Here is a 21,167-nt window from a genome sequence, read left to right as displayed (position 1 = left end):
TTATTATATTAAAGAAAAAGCAGGATGTGTTGCTGGAATGAACTCGGCTTGTTATTATGGTCACAAATCCCACTTTCACCCCTGAAACCGAGTCACAAGCTTTTATTTTCTCGTTCATTGCTACTGTTGACTGGATTCTGCAGCCGTGGAGCAATTCCTAAAGGATAACCTTGTAGCTTGACTGTGTTAAATTAAAACCTGAGCGGTACACCTAGGGAGGCGAGCTTGCTGCCAGTGTCTCCTGCTTGACATGCAGGAAAGGAACGACGAGAGGAACTGGGGAAATTTGACAGAACCATTCCTCCATCGCAAATTCGGTAAATCATTAATATATTATATGGCTGTAAATGCTGCTTTCCATTTCCATCTACTCGCGCAGATATGTCGTTTTCTGTAAAAATCAGAGACGCGTTTCTTTTGTTTCCCACAAGAGGGATGAAGGACTTGTTTTCCTACCGCTCTGCATTTGATAATATTGACGCTTTTTCCATCCAGCGAAAAACTTTGAAGCAAAAACTCATTTCAGTGTCACAAAACCTAGAAGTCATGGTTGTGGTGACATTCGATTCTCAAGGAACGTCTCAGTTGTTTTACAAAGCAGGCAAGTCATTTAAAAAAATAAAATAAAACACACTTTTGTGACACAATCAGAGTGTGTGACGACAAATGTTCATAAAACAGAAAGCGCAGCACGATGCATGACTTTCTCATCTGGGTCTACAGAGCTTGACTTCAATTTCCTTCTGATTTTTTTTTTCTTGACAGACCATAACTCTATATTGTGACAATCTGAAATTAATGAGACATAGAACTGTAAGGATTGAGCACTTTTATTCTTCTTCATTCACAAGACGAAACGCAGCACAGTCCATTCCCCAGCGATGACTGAGAACTTCACCCATGTAAAGTATCGTTTGCGAACATAAAGTTTCTCAGTCAAGAAAAGCATTTTATTGTGGCTCATATGTTGTTTTTTTGATGGCAGCACAATTAGCTGAAATCCGTTGTCTTGATCAGTGTGTCTTTTTGTGATGGATTCTGCAGTAGGTTGAAATTTCTCAAACATTTTGCATTCAGCGTGAAATCAATTATGACATAATAATCACGTCACTTGCCCGTACAATCACACAACTGTCACCTTCTTGTTAAACCTCCGTACATCCAACCTGCAGAGTTGTGCGTACAGTGTCACGGTACAGTGACGGAGGGGCTGCCTGCAGCTGCTCAAACATGTCCTCGGCTCTCTGGTTGGGACCTTCCCATGTAATTACGCAGCTGTCATGGCGTAATCATGCTAATCTCTGGTGAATCACAAGGAAATGGCATGTGCCAGTCGCTCATTAAGAGCCATGCCTCCTCTTCATCTGCCGCGCACTTGATTTATAAACCCGGAGAGATAATCTCCTTGTCTCTGTTGGGACATGTAAAAAAAAAAAAAAAAAAAAGTAATTTGTGAAATTCCTTAAATGAGGGGAGAAAAATTTTTTACCTAAAAACTCTCTGTAGGACTTGGGTGATGGTTAATCTTTTGAATTGACTTGTAGTCAGTTTGAGTTAGAATGCTGTCCTCGTTTTTTATTTTTTATTTTTTTTTTCTTGATAGGTTTCGGTACAGTTTGCTTGTAGAAGAAAGAGCTGTCAGCCTGTATTGATTCAGTGGCAGCTGATGAAATAAGTTCAAAGAGAGGGCATTTAAACAAAGCCTTGTTATCTTACACTTCAGTGTGGAATGACAATTCGCAATTAGACTCATGCTTGCATGTGCGTGAAACCAGAATAGGCAAAATTACCTCTCTGAACCCAGCTTTTCAGGTGTTTTCCATAATATCGATACACATTGGCTTCTTTCTGGATATGTACAAACAGTCCAGCTGCCAGAATAAATCGTCATTTTGAGAGTTGAAGAAAAAATAAAAAAATCGTGTTCTCAACAATTGAAATATTCAGCCTGTTTCTCGCCTTATTCTCAGGTGATGCCTTGTGAGAAACGGGCAGTTTTTATTTAGTTCATGCTGAGCAAATTGTTTTGGTACCTCAAGGTCCCAACACGGTGCTTCTCTGTTTCTTGGAAATGGTTCTTTGTCCACTGGAGTAAAACGGGGTTCAGAATAACATAAATTGTCCTGTGCAGCAGCTGTCTACCTTTTATGTCCACGCCTCTTCGTTCTGGACAGATTTTTTTCCACACTTTGTCCTGTATTCGGTGAGAGAAGTCATAGTAACAAAAAACAACGATGAAACGACAGATTTAGGATCGTTTTTGACTGATTTGCTACTTTTTTGTTTAGACTGAAAAAGAAGCAAATCCCTTAATTATCAGCTCATTATAACACATCAAGCACAATCAGCCAAAAATAGCTGCTTTCTTCTGGAATGCTTTCATAAAATAGGGCCAGAAGTGAAGGGAGGTGAAAAAACACACTTCACTTAAAAATCGAACAGCCTGCCAAGTCCTTCTTATGTTATTTTCTCTTCTTTTAATTATGTTTATTATCTTACTTTTTATTATATATTCAGAAGGAGGCTTTATAGTAGCTCTGAGCTTTGTTCTTCTCAACCTGCAATGCACCAAGTGTTGTTTATCGTGTTTTGAGCCATTTTACTAAATGAATAATCTAAGTCGTAGTTTATCTGTAACACTCCTGAAACATACTCATGTCAGAAAACACGAGGTCTAATTAATGTTTATATGAACATAGGTAAATGGTCTATGGGGAAAAGGGAGAATTTTGATTTCCAAAAAGAGAACGACTTCAGTTTCCCAGTTGTGCCAAAAAAAAAAAAAGAAAATTCAGTTAGATTTTTCCCTACACCAGAGGTGTCCAAAGTGCGGCCAGTGGCCATGTGGCCTTGAAATTCCCTGACGCCTTCCAACACCTTCATTTTTTTTAGAATGGTCAAGTTTATATCTCCTTAAACTAAAAATGTGAATGCACAAAAATATTTTCTCAGTACCCTTTATTTTGCTTATTACGTCTTATAAAAACATCTAGCAGCTTGGGCACACCGATCCAAGAGCAAAGTTCATAGAAGATGTGTAAAATAACGAGCCCAAAAAGTTAAGTGACTGTAAAAGCTAAAACATTGCACGTTCTATTTCCTGTTGTAAAAGAGAAATGATTCACTACAATATCTTTGGGAAAATGTTGTGATTTTGGCGCTTTATGCAGAAAGTTTGGACACCCCCGGTCTACGTCATTCTGATTTATGCCAATGTAGCTCTTGTCAGATCTCTGCCCCCGTGTGAAGTTCTCGCAGATACCTGTCTGATCCAGTTCTTCCCCCTGTGGACAGCTTCCATTACTGTGGGCATGAAGTGTGTCAGCGCGCATCTTGCCACACAGGGTGTTTTGCATGTGGGCCAAAGACTTTAATTCTAGTCTTCTCTGACAAGAGATTGCTTGGTCCTCTGTATAGCTTATGGCAAACTGCAGATTTGAATCCTGTTGGCTGTTTCAGCAATTCAACACTCGTTGCCAGTTTTCCTTTCAAAATTGCCTCTAGTAGCTGGATTAGGCAGAAGACTCCAGGTAGAACTAATGTGCAGACCGTGCAGGGTTTGTGTTTTTTTTTTGTTTTTTTTTTACAGACATTGAACGGATTACACATGAAGTCTCGGCATCTAACAGGCAGCTATTTTTAGCATATTCTTCCTTTAGTTAAACAATTAAAAGGGCAACAAGAACTTAAGACTTAACTAAAATATCTACACACTTTACTAAACAATTTCAATCTTGGAAAAAAATGTTTAAAACAAATAATTTCTTTTTTCAACCCACAATATTCTCCCATCCTCCTTCAACATATGAGATCTTTCTAGAGTCCGAATTATATCATCTGCATAAAAAGAAAATGTTCTGGGAAACCTTTAGACCTCAGTCTTTCACCGTTTGTTTTAGAGATTATTAGTTAGTGTTCGACTTTGGGTGAGTTCAAAATATTTTCTGACTACGGGTGCAATTGATATCCAGCTTGATAGGATTCGGGTTAAATTAGTCCAATAATTTCAGTCCAATACACATAAAAATCTGAGATAAATCCAAATACTAACCATTAATAAGCACTGCTCTGAAGAAAAATGTTATTTTTATTTACTCTGGGGTAAAATCCAGCTTTTATTTGGGCATTTCACAATTTTTGAGGTTTTCTTTTCTGTGGTAGATTCAGTACACAAGACGTCAACATTGAATATCATTATGTAGTCGAGCCACTGTAGTCTGTGTGTGATATTAACTTAAATGAGCTCTTGGGTTAGAGTCAAATTTGTAACTCTGTCTCAGATCCTGAGGGAAAACTCTGTAGAACCCGAGTGAAAGGTTCAAGAACTTGCATTTTAATTGCACGTATTTGGCTTTAACTGAATTATTGATAACTTCTTTTTTTTTTTTTGCCTTTATGAGTTTTTGAAATCATTTAGCCATTTTTTAAAGTATATTTCTTCTTTAAGCCTCCCTTTTGAAATTCCTCATGTATGTTTGCATGAGTTTACTAAAAAGCAAATCTAGAATGAGACACATTTTTGCTCCATTTTACCAAAAAAAAGAGGAAAAAAATAATCTAATCAGCAGTCAAAACATTAATTCTCAGCTATTGCTAACTAAAGCAGACCGTCTGAACTTACTGCAAGTGGAGCACATATTAAAAATGCAACTGCTGTCTTTGGTCCATACATACCACATGCTGCTAGCTTAAAAACCTCCTGCTGCTACTTTCTTAGTCTTTAGGTAAAGGTGGATGATGTGTGCAGAACCTGATTGACAGCTCCTCCCCTTCCACATAAAACCCAAAGCTGCTAAATGCGAGCTTCCAGTTAAAGGAAATGCATAAGGATGATTTTTTTTATGATTTTTTTTTATGTGATGTGCTCTCAGCTTAAAGTCAACATTAAAACTCACTCTCACGCGGGTGAGGATGTATCAGAAATAAGACTTAATGCTGATCACTATGCATCGAGTTTGCAGATGGCCTCTTCGCCAGTGGCAATGCAGAGAATGAAGATGTTTTTGATTTCCTCATTCCATGAATTTTTCTGTGGCAGTGAGGATTAAACGCTGGCGAGGTCTTAAGGCTGGACACCTTCAGGGCAGCTTAGGAGTTAATCGAATGTGCCGCACAACTTTGTTTATGTGCGACGCATGCATTTGGAACGGCAATGTCGTCGCTTTAAACAAACCGCACCTGGATGAGCGCGACTTACCTTTTTCTTTTTTTTACAGCCAGTATCCGCCCCCCCCTCCCTACATTTGTATAATTTCACTTCTCACCATAGAAAGAAGAGTATTCTTCAAAGGACGCTGTATAAATCGATTGGGTAAGACTTCTTTCTATCCCCTCCAAGCCCCCCCCTGCCCCACCACAGCAATGTGAACACCAGCTCTATGCATCAGAAATAGACCTCCTTTTCAGAATTAGGAAGGGAGGAACGGGGGAGGAGGTGCTGCAGAGAGATGAGGGAGGGAAGGGAGAGAAAAAAAAATGTATGTATTCAAACTGGAGGCCTCGCTGAATTGATGGGCACATGCCGTGGAGCTTTTCTGCAGGGAAATCATTTGCATAATGGGAAAGTGGTTGGAGTTGGAGCTGAGAGCTCTCCTCTTGTGGGGCGGGGAGGAGGGACAGTCAGTGAAGGAAGGAGAGGGTTCCTATCAGAGAGAAGGCTGACACTATGTTGCTCAGAGAGGGAGATGCATACAGCTGATAACTCCCTTTGCTTCCTGTCACCTTCATCTGCAAAACAATTTACCAACAGCCTCCGATGTCTGCAGCCAATGTGAAATCAGGGCTTTGTCATAAATAAATAAAAACAACCTTGCAGTAGAATAGTCTCATCTTCATTCGCCTATTTTAGCAAAATCCATGGTATTTCCGGGCAACTTGTTATATAAAAAGAATATATAGATTAAAAAAAAGAATTCCATTCAATAGGGATTAAAAGAAGCCATATCTAAAACACAAAGGAAAGTAAAGGTTCAGTCAAACACAACCAACTGTAATACACCTTACAGTTCTGCTTACACTCCTGGTCCATTGAACCAGAAGACCAAACACTGATACACCACAGTTGCATTTTTTTTTTCTTCTGAACTTTGTCCGATCACGTAGCCCCAAGGCAGTGGCATAAGTCACTCCTTTATTCCCTCTTTTCAGCGATCAAAAGGTTGAGTTACAATCTGAGCAGGTCGCAAAACCCTCAAAAAGCCTCTAGAGGTCGACGTCCACGCACTAGGGGGCGTTGCTGCCGATTTAGCCGGTTCTGCCCCGGTCATCTCCAGCAACAGATCCTTCACCAGCAACCGTGTCGAACTGTATAGTGTCTACACGTGTTTGTTTGACTGACAGCAGACTACATACGTTGATAGTCGCGTAACTTATGTTACTGCAAACTCCAAACAGTATTTAAACCGGTGGACATGCGCAATGTGGAGGAGTGAATGCTGCAGTCTCTGCAAGCGAGACATTCTGTCAGAGTTACAGATTTGTTCCAGTTTGTGTGAAACGCTGGAACTACGTGACATTAGTTTACCTTGATGGTGATGGTATTCTTTTGTGTTTTTCTTTTTCAATAAAATTCATGTGTCACGTCGTTTGACTGCATTGCACAAATCCAAAAGGTTGCATGTTTAAAAAGCTGTATAAATACGGACAGATATGCGTGTCTAGCAAAAATAATCAGCTAATCTGAGTTGTCTTTATTGTGTTTGGAACATCAATTAATTTCTATAAGACCAGATGAAATACCTGAGTGTATTTCAGTCCATCAAATCAAACAGCCTCAAGGTTCTCCATTGCTTCGTGCCGCTGCAAACAACATCAGACAGCCAATCGCAACTACTGCCTTAATTCACTCCCACAACAGAGAGGAACGCACCATGATGGAGACGCTGCAAACCGAACCAGACATTAACTGGTTAGTGTGAGACTTGACGATGGAGAAGCCACACAAGTGTTTCTACATTCCCAGTGATTTGAAACTTTAAACATTAAATATATACAATATGATTAAAAGTGCTGTGGAGCCCCATGAAAAAAAAAATGGAATAAAACAGGAGTTTTTGCTTTATTCCTGAAAGACTTTCAGAAGGGGCCTTGTGATTTCTGTGCACAACACCTGGATCTCAAGTAACGAAACAATGAATCTCAGTGAAAAACAACAATAAAAAAAAAAATCTTTCATGCAACAATTCAGCCTTTCAGCAACTCGGCAGTGAGCAGAAATATGCTTCTTCTGGAATATGCGTGGGAATAGATTAAATTAACATTTCATATACATGACCAGGTGATGCTCATCATACCAAACCAGAGTGAACTAGAGCGAGAGGTTTCTACTACATTACACACATATTTACTTCGATTTTAAAGTTTCTTCACTTAAATCACGAGTGAAGAAACTTAATTCTGTAAAAAAAAAAAGTATCTTATTGAAAGATTAAAGAAGGATGCCTTGAATAAAACTGGTCAGTCCATTGTCTTCCATCTCTGTCTCTCTACACATTTAGGTTTCTGCTTCACTTTGTCCACACAGACATTAAGTACTGTTTTTGCAACGTTATTGGAAGACAGAGTCCACATTTCATTTCCTTTTCAGAGGATTGATAGGATGCTTAACAAAGCCATCACTGTCTCTCAAAGTCCATCAAATGCATTCGTTCTAAAAGGAGGAACACACGAGAAGGCATTAATGTTCAGAAGCTTAGAGTTGTACCCTTTGCAGAAGAGTGAGCATTAACTTTAAAGAGCATTAATTCGACATCTGTTCAAATGCATTTAAATTCTACTAAACGGCTGCAACATTTGAGAAAACACTGCATTTGGAGAAAGTCAAGAACACAGGATGTTAAGTAGAAAACTGTGTTCAGTCTTCTGTTACCTGAATACTAAAGTTTTGATATTTGTGGTCGAATAAACTGTGCAATTTGTGTTTTGGATTTATTGTGCTTCGTTTTACTAATTTATATTACACAGAATTTTCTCTCTTTTGTTTTTGCACTTCACAAATAAAATATATCTACTTGTGGCAGATCCAGGTTAGACACAAACGTCACACCAGGGACTGCAGGTGATTTGGCTGCAAGGCATCAGTAACGCCTGCACAGTAGTGTGCTGCAATTTGTGTTAGAATTTCATATAAAAAAATATTTAAAAAATTGATTTCAACATTCTCCTCATACATGCAAAGATTAAAACCTGAAGATCCGACGCGATGTGGCCCAAAATCTGTGCACGCACGCTCTGCCGCGCACATGAAAAATCGCTCGACAGATAAGGTTGGAGTCTGTGGACAAAGCACGTGGACTGCAGTGGAGAGAAAGTGTCTCACTGCATGATTTATAGGTCTTAGGCTGTTTTGTGCAGTCGTGTGATGTATGCGCGTGCTTACTAGAAAGGAGGTATGTAATATACGCTGGGAATTGAGGATCAATCTGAATGATGTTTCGGTCATACATTTTTCAAATGTTTTGGAGGTGCTTTGCTGTTTGCCTGCCAAGAATATCAACAACTGCTTTGTAGATGTTTTCAGGAAAAGCGGGAGAGAAGGCGCTCCATTCAAAAAATTTGGAGAGAATAGCACTGGAGCTACGTGTGCTCTGTTTATTAAGCCTCCGTGTGTGATTTCTTTTTCTCAAATATTGAATAATGATGAATTTCTAACCTCCAAGTGAGTCCATTAAGCAAAGAACTCGGGTTGCTCTCTCAAGTTTATTTAAACCAGGCTCTCCAGTTCATTTCCTAATGCATGTCTTAATCAGCGAGTGGCTACTTCTTCACGCCTAATGAAGACAGTTATTTCTAATGAGAATCCAAATTGCCCAAAGACAAGTGGGATACAGACGGAGGGTTTAAGTTGCTCCCCTGCACTCGATATCAGGTGAACTCTCAACTCTTCCCGGTTTACTACAATTATCAATGAGTAAGCAGCAGAAAGAACTCCAGAATGAAAGTGGGCGGCTATAAAAAAAAATTCAACGTTTACATTTTTTTTTTAGGAGAAACAAAGTATGCTCGTTTTTATATATATATATATATATATATATATATATATATATATATATATATATATATATATATATATATATATATATGATTAGGTAAGAACACACACACAATCGAATGTAATGCCACACAATAAGCTTCAAATCATTTTCCCTCCGCTGCTCTGCGTGTCTGCTGGGATTTAAGCTGCTTTTGAATTCACAACACATGTCGTGAGTCACAACAAAGGATCAGAGTGTGATCACTCTGCACCTTTGTCTTAAACTCCAAGGAATGCAGCCGCCTTTAACGGGATTATATTCGCTCGGGTAACCGATTTATGTGTTTATTTCTGTCTGACAAATATTGAATGATATTCATATTAATATTCACTGCAGGAAAAAACTAAAAAATGTCACCTCGAAATATTAAAGAGAACAGGATATTTAACGGTGTGTGTTTGGATGGCTTGTAAGACTGTAACCATCTGAACAAATATTTCTGTAATGAAATGTACCCTGAATATGTAGCTATATGTGGAATTTAACATTTATAGATGTGGTCCAAAAGGGGCTTATACATCAACAAATGGAAAGCTGCAAATAGTGAATACCAGCATCTCTCCCTTTGGCATGTTCAATTTCCGGATGTGTTTAAGTTGGTGTCCAGTTGTTTGGTTATAATATAATATTCTAAAAGATTTTTGTGGTCAAATATAAATGTGTCTTGTTGCTATTTGAATAAGTCAAAGGTTGCCTTTATGTCAAGGTGCAAACCAGCAGGGAACATAAGTAAATTGCCTGCAAATCATCGAGACGATCTTGTGTCCTGTCAGAGTTGTAGAAAAGGATAAAAGGACGTCTCTGAGGCATGGGAGTTGACATAAAGCGCAGCATTCGCCACCATTTTAAATGGGAGCCAGATTTCTAGATCAAACTGACAAAGTGAGCAATCAGGGAAAAAAAAAAAAGAGGTCCCATCTCCGCAGAGCTCCTCTGAACTTTACAGGACAGCATTCATCTGTGCAGCACTTCCCCAATCAGGCTTTCATTGTAAAGTGCTGCAAAAGATAGAATTCGCTGCCAGATAAAACGGTACATGACAGCCTGCTGGGGGATTTGCCAAAGGGGACGTTAATGATGCTCGTACTGTAAGAAAGAAGATGCTTGGATTTATCGAAGAGAAAATTGAGCCATCTGGATACAATAGTTGATAACTTCTGAGAAACAAATCAGGTATTGATCATCTGCTCATTTTTTTGTATGTGATGGCAGCATTATTTGTAGGAATGATTTTTTTTTTCATGTAAAAGGCCTTGTGACACAAATCATGATTGACTTCTAGAGGTAGATAATCATAGTTCAATCTCGAGTGAAAACTTTTCTACTGTGTTGAGGACCTCAGGCTGAGTCGGAAGGTTTACTGTGTATTGAAAGAAGACAAACTGTAGCACGGCACCACATGTACGTTTTCTCACTTTAACTTCGTTCTGAAGGCAGAAAAACATTTCTGGAGCAACGAGGGAATGTGTTTCCCACCCACCGTGGGTGAGAGTAAACATTCCCGGAGGTAAAAAGTTTAAAACCTCCAAGGAATGGCTGAATCGGGTTTTCCCGAAGCCATGGTAAATCTGAGACTGATAAAAAAATAAAAAAAAATAAAATAAACTTTTCTAAATTTTTATGAATTGCTTTTTAAAAGACAATGTTATGTGAAATTGAGTGAGTTTTACATAATTTTATAATCTTATTCCCTCATTAAAAACATACCTGGAGTGTTGTCTTGATTCATTCAAGCATATTTGAGAAATCCTGTAATCTCCCATGGCAACCATTCAGCTGTGGACAACACCTGTGTGGACGTAGCTCCGGCTACAGCACCTCCTCTGACCTGCGGTTTCTAAGCTTTTGAGCTTCTGCCTCACAGAGCAACTCCCCCACTCAGCTCCTTCAGACTAGCCAGTAGCAATTAGCACACACCTAATGGAGTTGCACATCTGCTGAGCTCATTATACAAGCTATTTCTCAGTGCAACATAGATAAAAACATTGTTAAAAAAAAGATCAGAGGAGCGAAGTGACAACTTCCTGAAAGAGCAGGATTTTCTTAAAGAGACAGAGACCCAATTTCAAGGTACAAAGTAAAGTTTATTTTAAGTCAGGTTTGATATACACTGCATTTAAAAGCAACTAAAGGTAACATAGGTAGTTGATTGTGCTTTAAAGACACTCTGCGCCTGGAAAGTACACAATAATGACCCTTTAAAACATTTAAAAATTACAATAGGTTTTGCTGTCTTTAAGTAAGTCTAAATTCAAACTTCAGCATACACTTTATTGGCAAAAAATATTGGGTCACTTACTTTACACACCCAATTCCAAAATGTCTTTGTATGCTGAGAGTTTCTTTAAACCACAGCGAAGAACAACAATAACTACTGGAAAATATCCCCACACCAAACTGCACCACAAAATGCAGTCAGACATATACTGTTGTCCCGGCAACAGCCACAGCCACACTCATTCATTGGATTGCCAGACAGAGTGTCACGATGCATCAATATTAGCATCTCTCCAGTACTCTAGAGTTCAGTGGTTGGTTTTTAACACCAGGCCGTCCAATACTTATCATGCAGTTGGTGTTGTAAGCTTGGATGCAGCTTCTCTGCCATGGAAACCCAGTCGTTGAAGCTCCTTATACTCTGTTCCTGAGCTGTTCTGAAGGGCCAGTGAGATTTGGAGGTGTGTAGCTGTTGACTCTGCATAAGGCGAGTGACCTCTGCATCTACTGACCCTGCATTTCGGTTCTACATGACCTACCACTTCATGGTTGAGTTGCTGTCACACCTAATTAGTTTCCTTTTTTTATAATAACCTTAACAGTTAGCTGCATGATATTTAGTAGTGAGGAAATTTCCCAGTTGAACTTAGTGAACTGGTGAGATTTGGGTGTAAATGTGTCTAAATATATTGAGCTTATTCTTATCTTATGGCAGGGATTGTCTCAAGAATAGTGGGGTACAGTTCAGTCTATGTAGCTTAAAGTAGTTTCACTGTTCACACACACAGCGGGTTCTGAAAATATGCTGTGCAGCATATCTATATTTCTTGATGTTTTATGAGATCTGTTGGGGGTCTAAAATAGAAATTCACTCCGTTTTTGTTTTTTTTTGTTTCCTTTTGCTCTCTTGTCCTGTGGTGTCAAGATTTTTACCATCAGATCCTCATGGACAAGAAGTATAACTTATAGGATCTGTAGCTTTTCTTTTCCACACTAATATGGACAAGAAGAAAAAAAAAATCACGCACCTGTCATTTAAATGCAAAAACAGCTTTTAAAAACATTGTTTTCAGAGTAGCCATGTGTATAAAAAACTAAGGCTATGTAGGGTGTTTTGGGGCTACTACTACTAAGAAAAATTAGTCAACAACATTTCAGTGGTCTGTCTTTTACCTGAATATTAATCATAAAAAAAAAAAAAGAAAACATACCGTAACAACCAAGAGAAATAAATAGATCTGCTTTGGTCAAATTCATACATCCATCCATTTTCTTTACACCCTTGTCCCTAAGTGGGGTCGGGAGGGTTGCTGGTGCCTATCTCCAGCTAACGTTTTGGGCGAGAGGCGGGGTCACCCTGGACAGGTCGCCAGTCTGTCGCAGGGCAACAAAGAGACACACAGGACACACACTCACACCTGGGGGCAATTTGGAGAGGCCAATTAACCTGACAGTCATGTTTTTGGACTGTGGGAGGAAACTGGAATACCTGGAGAAAACCCATGCATGCACAGGGAGAACATGCAAACTCCATGCAGAAAGACTGGGGCCGGGAATCGAACTCAGAACCTTCCTGCTGCAAGGCAACAGCTCTACCAACTGCGCCACTGTGCAGCCCTTGGTCAAATTCATGGATGCAAAATTAAATAAATTTAGGAGAAACTTCTCAGGTAATCAATTCAATTCTGTTAGGAAAAAAAAACGTTATTATAGGGAATTTACACAACATGCACAAACAAAGAAGTACAAAGCAGAACTAGTCGTGCAAATTATGGAAGGAGCAAATCAGCCGAGAGGAAATTAAAATATATGTAAATATATTAAAATATGCTGCTCCTACATATGCCGTCTGCATTAGAACAGATGACAGAAAACGAGACACATTTTTTTACTTTTATCTCATTTGTTTGAGCTTCTTTTCAACTTTTGTAAAAAATCACACACAAAAAATTAAACGTCTTGAATTAAATCTCTGCTTTAAAGCTCCACTTTGTAGCGTTTCCAACAATCACAAACAAGTGACTCAGCAGTATCCCACTGTGGAGTGTTTACAAGTTATTTACCGAGTTGCTAACTCTAATGATGCCATTTTGCCAAGTGATACAAACACTTATTGTTCTGATTGAGGGTGAGAAGTGTGGCTGACGTTATTTTTATACAGAGGAATAACAAATACTCTCATTAAAAAGCAATAAGTAAACAACCATATGACAGAGGTCTCTTTGAAAGTAAAAAGTTATCGAATTGGTGTTTGAGGATTGTTTTATTTTTCTCACTGTGCAATTGTCTTTTTGCTGTTTTGGTCTAATTTGTGTGACCTTATAAAGCTCTCTTTGTTTCCTCACCTTGGCCTACAAGTAGAATAAAACAAAAGTTCTTCAACCAAACCAGTAAGCCATACTGGTTGTTTCTATTTGCCAAGTTACACCTGGTATAAGATCCGAGTTCCTCTTCCAAACATTGTTGAATCACAAATTGAGAAACCTTTCAATCATTTTACTTCCTTGTACAGACTGTAAATAAATACTTTAGTATTTTTTGTCTTGCTTTAGAAAAATAAAAAAGCAACAGATCATCTCTGAAGCAGGAAAACAATAATAAGCTACTGGCAACTCTTTCTGTCGTGTTATTGTAATTCCACTTTCACATCATTCCTTACGTTCTACGAAATATGATGAGCACGTCCTCCCTTTGCTGCTTCCTCCAACATTTAAGTGCGCTTGCGTTAATTTAATGCATCGCCTATCTAATAATGTAATCCCATAAAAGTTTCCGCTATTGCAATTCTGCCCCTCATCACCTCTGCGTTACAAAGCGCACCCCCCCCCACACACACACACACACAGCTCCCAGCAGCTCAAACAGCATCGCGCTCCAAACTTTCTCATTTTGGCTTTTACAACCACAAACCCTTGTGCGAGAGCCGGTGCATGTAGGAGGCTTAGCATGCTGTGAAGAGTGTCTTGAGTCCCTCCTGGGAGACGTTAGGGCTGCAGTCTGAGGCGCGCTCTGTACGCCGAAGACGAAAAGTGCACAAATAAACATGAAACGCTTTTGCCTGGAACCGGTTCCTTTGCCGAATCGACTGCGTTTATTGGTCGTGTCGTCCCGGCTTTCTTTAGCAGAAGGCAGTACATGTGCTAAAAGAGTGGTACACCGACGTCTGCACATATCACGGGCTCCCTCGTGTCTCAACAGAACGAATTAACTGGAATCTGTCTGTAAATTACCAGCAGGGACGAGCTTTGAGCCGGGATACGTCCTCCTGACTTTTAATATGCATTAGATAAGCTGATTCTGACATTTTATTAATAGGGAACCTGTCAGCAAGGGGATACAGACTTCGTTATTTAATCATTGTTACATTACTATGGAGATTGTGTATCAAATAAGAAAAAGAATTACTCAATGATCAAATTTTTATGACATCTCCTCTGTCGGATAGAAAGAGGGTGTTTTTGTGGACTCTGTATATTCAGCCCGCAGGTTTGCATACAGATGAAGAGATTCAGCTGGATGATGGTTTATATTTATATTTGATAGCAGCTGCAAATCAAAACTTGCCTCAGTGATGGGGAGGTATTTATTTATTAATATTTACAAAAAAAACACGAGGTAATTAAGGAAGATGCAGGGAAGAAACAAACTGCATCAAGATCATCTTTGACGAAAATCATGTTCCAAGTCAGACGGAGAGACGTGGAAAATGCGTTTTGATGTTCGCATCACGAGTCTGAACGGTCTATTAACCTGATCTGCGGCGCACTGTTTTAATAACCCGGGTCATTACCATTCATGACATGCAACGAGGCCGATTCTAATCGGCGAGTCTTCTCAAACCCTGGATATGACGCAGACCAGGTGAAAAAAAAACGGCAGCTTTTGAGAATTTAGCAGTTTTTTTTTTCCTAACAAGCATCCAGGAGTGGCGCCCAGCTCGGCTTGCTGCAAATGACTTTGAACATTCTTGCTGAACTCCTGAGCCGCCTGCAAAAGGTTAGGGTTGCAGTTACAAAATCCTTTCAAAACGCACACCAGGGTGCTGTTGTCTTAAGATTGGGCTCTGGGATTACCTACAAACTCAATTGAGGAATGCTTTTAAGTTGTAAGCACTTGGGGGCTGGGAGGCAGAAAACGTCTCAGGCATTTTAATGAAATCCCAGAAAAGGATGTCAAGCTGCGAACAAAAAGGCATTGTATGTCTCCTTTACGTCTACTACAATATTTTAACAAACTGACCTCTAATATTTAAGCAATGCACCCGATGCATCTGTATGATAACATTCAATAGTTAGAGTTGCTTACAAAGTTTCCACACCGTCTTGATCCGGTCAGGTTTCTTGGTTTGGACAAAACGGCTTACGAGTCATTGGGCGGCACAAACACTCGTTGTTGGGGGGCATGAACTGTTGGTTCTTCTTTCACTTATTTGCTTTACTCTGTGTTTTTCTTGTGCAATGACCGTAAAAGCATCGTGATTGAATCACACCGGTTCCTTGGGAACAGTGTGCAACCCGTAACCTGGAAGACGTCGGTGCAACTTCAATTTTCTTCTTGACACGTGTCCGATGGGGTATCATCAAGACACTTAACCCCAAATTGGATCCCAGGGGGATGAGAGGGATTATGGACAAACACTGTGATAATAAAAAAAAAGAAAAACAACAACAAAAACTTAAGTTATCTGTCAGTTTTCGCCTGAGCAAGTTTTTTTTTTGTTTTGTCTTGTTTTTCTGCCCGGGCAGTCAACGAGAATCCCTGTTGGAAGCTTTGTGTGAGACTGCACAGACGATGCACGTTACGGAAAACCGTACTAAATTCAGCTGTTTAAATTAAACGTACTATCACCAAAAAGACACGGTGACGTCACATAGCGACAGCCGTCTCTGGAGGCAAACGTTTTGACTTCCGGCTCTGCTTCGTGGCTCAGTTGAGCAGGCGGAAAGTTGTGTGTCTGTGGTTGTAGATTCCCAACAAACTCAATAGCAATTTCCATACGTGCTGGCATTTGTGCAATTACCTTCTCTGGTTTTACTCATTTGTTAAACAACATTTCCACTAATCTGTTATTGCACATCTGGTCATCTGTACTGATATACTGTATTGCATATAGTTTGTCTTTTTCAATGATTAATGTGCACCTGCACATTATTTACATTTTTGAAAAAGTGATCCGATTAATTCCTTGGATTGTGAGTCTGATATTCCTATTTATAATACTTGCACAGTGTTTTCTGTTATTGAATTGTACAATATATTGTTATTATTATTATTATTATTTGTTGATCTTATTTCTTTATGCATTGTTTTCTAACACTTTAAGAACTGAGTTTCTTCTTTGCAGGGCAGATCAGTCCTACTTTATCCAAACATTTTAAACAGCTCACCAGCTAAAACAGCCCTTGCCCTTGTGGTGTCAAAATTGGAAAACGCAGAAGAGAACGTTCCTTGGCAATCACGTAAATGAACAAAATCATGTTTAGGATTTAGATTTGCGGAGTGCAAGGCGACTTGGCTAATCTGTTTAGATGTGCAAGCACGTCCTGATGTGACTGTCATGCACGCTGCAACAAAGTCACACTCGAGACTTTCATCATGCGATTAGTCTTATAGTTGGTAGTTCAGACTGCCTAAGTTCATTTAGAATGATCATGTCTGAAGCCTGGAAACTCACCCCTCATGTTCTTCCTTCTCTTCTCCAGAGATCACAGGGAAGACAAGATAAGAGGATGTACTGACGAGTTGTTTTTGCCCCATCTGCAGAAAAAAGTTATTCCTTGCAGCCGCTGGTTTCGCTGGTAAATATTCTATGAAATCAGCTTATGTGGATTCAGTTGCAACAGTAAATGTGATTAGGATTCAGGTGGTTTGCTCTACTTTTGCCACACACACACACTCAAGCTTACCCACAAACTCCAGCGAGTCCTTGTTTTCTCCCCTTGCTCTTGGGTTAAATTAGGGAAATCATAGAGAGCAGAAGAGGCTTCATTAATGATTTGGGGTTGATGAGACTCACCGATATCAATAATCGTGAAGCTCGATGCAACAAAACTAGTCAGTTAAGCTCGGGTGCAAATCGATGCGATGATGAAGCAGCTTTTCCCCTGGGTTCGTTGTGCCACTTAGTCTGCTTGGTGGAGACTTTCCTCAGCCGGATGGAAACTCTCACAGCACTGGTCACTCCTCGGATGGGAATTATGCTCCAGGTGGTGCAGCTGGAAAAACCTTCAACACGACAAACAACAATGTTACAAATGAAAACCCGTTTGTGAAAACAAAAGGTAATTTATAACGCATTCCTGTGATGGTTCGACTCCGCAGTTCACATTCAGTTCAGCAAAGGCTCAAGGCTTTCGCAGCAAATTGCGCTTTTTTTCCCCTTTATTTTTTCCACGCTACTTCAAAGTCTGCAGAAGTGTTTATGTGTACACAGCGAGTTTACTCTCCTGTTTCCTTCTTGCAGATACCGGAGAGCCAATAAGAAGGTGTGTTTATCCTGCAAATGCTTCTAGAAACACTTTTCACCTAATGAATAACAATAGTACCTCCTTCACCCTCCTCCCTTGTTTGCAGGGAGACGTTTTTCTGATTTTCATATAAAAAATATGAAAATTTTTTATATGGCTGAATCGTCCTTCGTCCTGAATCGTCCTTCAGCCAACAAAGGAGAGCTCTGTAAAGCTCTCCTTGGTGTTGAATTCTTAATAATTTATTTAATTGCGCTTGTTTGTATTTGTATTTGAGCGTGAATATAGTCACACACAGTCAAAGGCGTCCCAGTGGTCCAGCTGTGTGACCAGACTCAGGTACACAGCGGACTGCTTTGACCTTGCTACTTGGCAGCCGGCAGGAGTCTCTGCATGCGTCTGCTGCTTTGGCTCAGTGTTTGTGTGTCTGTGTGTGTGTGTGTAGGGGTGTGTGTGACTAAACACTTGAAACATATTCTTGGTATATTTATGACTTTACGCTAAGATGAAATACCGCTAGAGAAGTCACTCACATGGACTTGTTTGACTTGTGTTGTGTCCGTTTCTCCGTGATGTCCAGCAGCTCGTCGCTGACCGAGTGGCTCGTCAAAGCGCTTTGCTGTTGCTATGGCAGCAACTCTGAGCTCCTCGGCGATTAAAGGGTGAGTTCAATAATTTGCGTTGCGTCCGTGAAGTTATTTATGGTGATAATTCCCTTACTTGTTGCAGAAATATCTCGTATCACTTTGAGCTTCCTGAAAATGCAAATAAGTAGAGGAGGCTGACAGGTAGTCTGTCTTTTTTTTAGCTAACTTTAGCTGTTTAAAATAACTCAAAGAGAAAATATTCATATTAGTGGTTTAAAACAATGTAGAATAGACCTATCGTAGCTCTTTAATGGTGCATTGAGACAGAAAGACAGAGCAACAGCTTAACCTTTGCTGCTTCGGTCCCCTTGAGATCATTTCGAAACATCGTGTGAGAATTTGGGATTGTGATTCAAGAATCACGCAAATCTGGGAACAGAATAAAAATAATCTCTTAATCAAAACTGACAAAGTTTTGGTTTTGGTTATGATGTGCGTTTTACTTGTCAGTGATCTTATAGCGGGAAGACGTGTGGCATGAGTGGGCCAAGTTCAACTGTGCACAACAAAACGAATCAAACTTGGACCGTCTTTAGCGGCATTACTCAGAATTTACTACGACACTGGACACGGTCTAAGCGGATTCACTTCTGTCATTTTCTTTGCAGCATTGTGTCATATTACACTGGAACCATTTCAGAGACATTGTATATATATATATATATATATATATATATATATATATATATATATATATATATATATATATATATATATATATATATACACACTGCAAAATCGCATTAAATTCCCTGTAATTTTGGGGAGACTAATTAAGTAATTTAAATAATTAATCTTCAAAACTTGTTTAATTAATTTCCCTGTTTGTTCTGATGTTAATAAAAGGATTTTTTTTTTACAGTCAAAGCATCTATTTCTTTTTTAAACCAGCTCATATTTCATTCTCTGAGAATGCTCTGACCTGTTCATTTAAATCCTATTTTACATTGATAAAAAAAACTACATGATATTCTGTTAGGAATTTAAAGTACAAAAATGATTGTTTTCTCTAAATTTTACAGCAACAATGATATCAGCTTCCTATCATTGAAAACTGCAGCGTCCTGCCCTCTAGACCAGTGGTTCTTATCCTGGGTTCGATCGAACCCCAGGGGTTTGATGAGTCGGTCTCGGGGGTTCGGCGGAGCCTCTGCCGCTGAGGTAAAGACACACTTATGAAAAGTCGTGATGACGCGCCCCGCTTGCCATCACTTGCTGCAGAGGATCACGTTACATTGCTTAGCAGATTGAAGGAGTTTCACTCAGCATGGATTTGAACTTGTGTCTTTAATTACTTCAGCAAAGCTCACAGTTTTTACCAAATTCTGTAGCTTTCAGTGTACTTCTAAATCTGCTCTTTGTCGCAGGACAAACAACTATGCACACACACACACACTCACACCTAGGGGCAATTTGGAGAGGCCAATTAACCTGACAGTCATGCTTTTGGACTGTGGGCGAAAACCGGAGTACCCGGAGAAAACCCACGCATGCACAGGGAGAACATGCAAACTCCATGCAGAAAGACCGGGAAACGAACCCAGAACCTTCTTGCTGCAAGGCAGCAGCTCTACCAACTGCGCCACTGTGCAGCCCTACTGCAAAGTCTTTATTATTCATTATTAATTTTTCATTCTCTTAAGAATTTAGAGCTAATTAAATGACCTAAACAAGACCTTAAAGTGGTTCCAGTTTCTCTCGATGGCCAACCTGTTGAAACTGTGGCAAATTTTAAATACCTTGGGTCATTCCTGGACAGTCAGCTCAACTTTGCTGAAAACACTGACTATATTTTGAAGAACTGTTTTCAGAGACTCTACCTTTTAAGAAGAGTCTCTGAAAACTCTTCTTAAAAGGTAGATTCACCAACTAGATTCACCCAACTAGAATCTAGTTGGGTCACTCCTATGTCTTGAATTTTGGGGTAAAAAAATCATATTTTATTTATCGCTACAGAAGGGTTCAGTGAATGCGCATATGAAACTGGTGGGTTCGGTACCTCAAAAAAGGTTAAGAACCACTGCTCTAGACATACGACGACTAGTCTGGACATCCTCAAGACACAACAGAAAAAGTTCAGTCTATTACGGTGCCACAGTGCCGCCAACCTTACAAGACATCGGTCCACAGAGGTCAAAGCTGTTTTGAAAAAGGGAACAACATCAAAAGCGTAGGTTTAACGTTACGGCTGAAGTTCAACCCAAACACGGGAAAAGGGATTTAAGACAGATTTAACATGGTTGTTGGTTCCAGATGGGCTGAGCTGGGGGTTTTCTTCCCAGAAACTGCTGATTTATTGATTTTCTCACACAACCACAGGTCAAAAAAAAAAAAAAAAAGAATAGGAGAAACCCCTCCTAGTGAAAGACAGCTGCGTGAATGAAAAGAAAATGCCGTGTTGATGTATGTTGGAAAGGCAACAACAGGTCAAATGTTTTATTCATAAGATATGTGAAATGCCATCTGAACAACAAAATGTATGTGGAAGCAGCAGAAGATGAGAAAAGGTTCCTCCTTTCTGTTCCGGTAAGAACAGGAAGCTGAGGTTAGAGTTCTCACCGGCTCGTCAAAGTTGGGCAAGAACAGATTGGAAAAACATCGTCTGTACTGATGAGTCCTGATACGGCCAGGATTTGGTAGAAACAGCATGAAAGAGTCGAGTCACACTAACTCTTAGTAACAGTACAGGCGAGAGGCGAGGCTGTAAAGGCATGAGGATATTTTGTAGGCACAGTTTAGGACACTTAGTTTGGCAAACTAAGCATCACTTAATGTAATAGCCTACCTGAGAATTGATGCCTTGT

At 39.6% G+C, this 21,167-nt stretch overlaps 1 long non-coding RNA gene across 1 annotated transcript; it reads right to left on the bottom strand.

Moving 5' to 3' along the window:
* Nucleotides 1-5,917: 5,917 nt before the first annotated feature.
* Nucleotides 5,918-18,652, bottom strand: LOC145549854 (uncharacterized). The gene is made up of 3 exons (XR_014085706.1): nt 18,250-18,652; nt 17,266-17,474; nt 5,918-6,881 (listed from the first exon to the last, which is right to left on the bottom strand). It is a non-coding gene; the product is annotated as an uncharacterized LOC145549854 (long non-coding RNA).
* Between the last annotated feature and the right edge of the window lie 2,515 nt (nt 18,653-21,167).

Source organism: Poecilia reticulata, chromosome 21 (genome assembly GCF_904066995.2).
Source record: "Poecilia reticulata chromosome 21, P_reticulata-male-v2, whole genome shotgun sequence".
NCBI classification, from domain to species: Eukaryota; Metazoa; Chordata; class Actinopteri; order Cyprinodontiformes; family Poeciliidae; genus Poecilia; species Poecilia reticulata.
The sequence above is the reverse complement of the archived record's forward strand: the minus strand, read 5'-3'. Positions and strand labels throughout refer to the sequence as shown.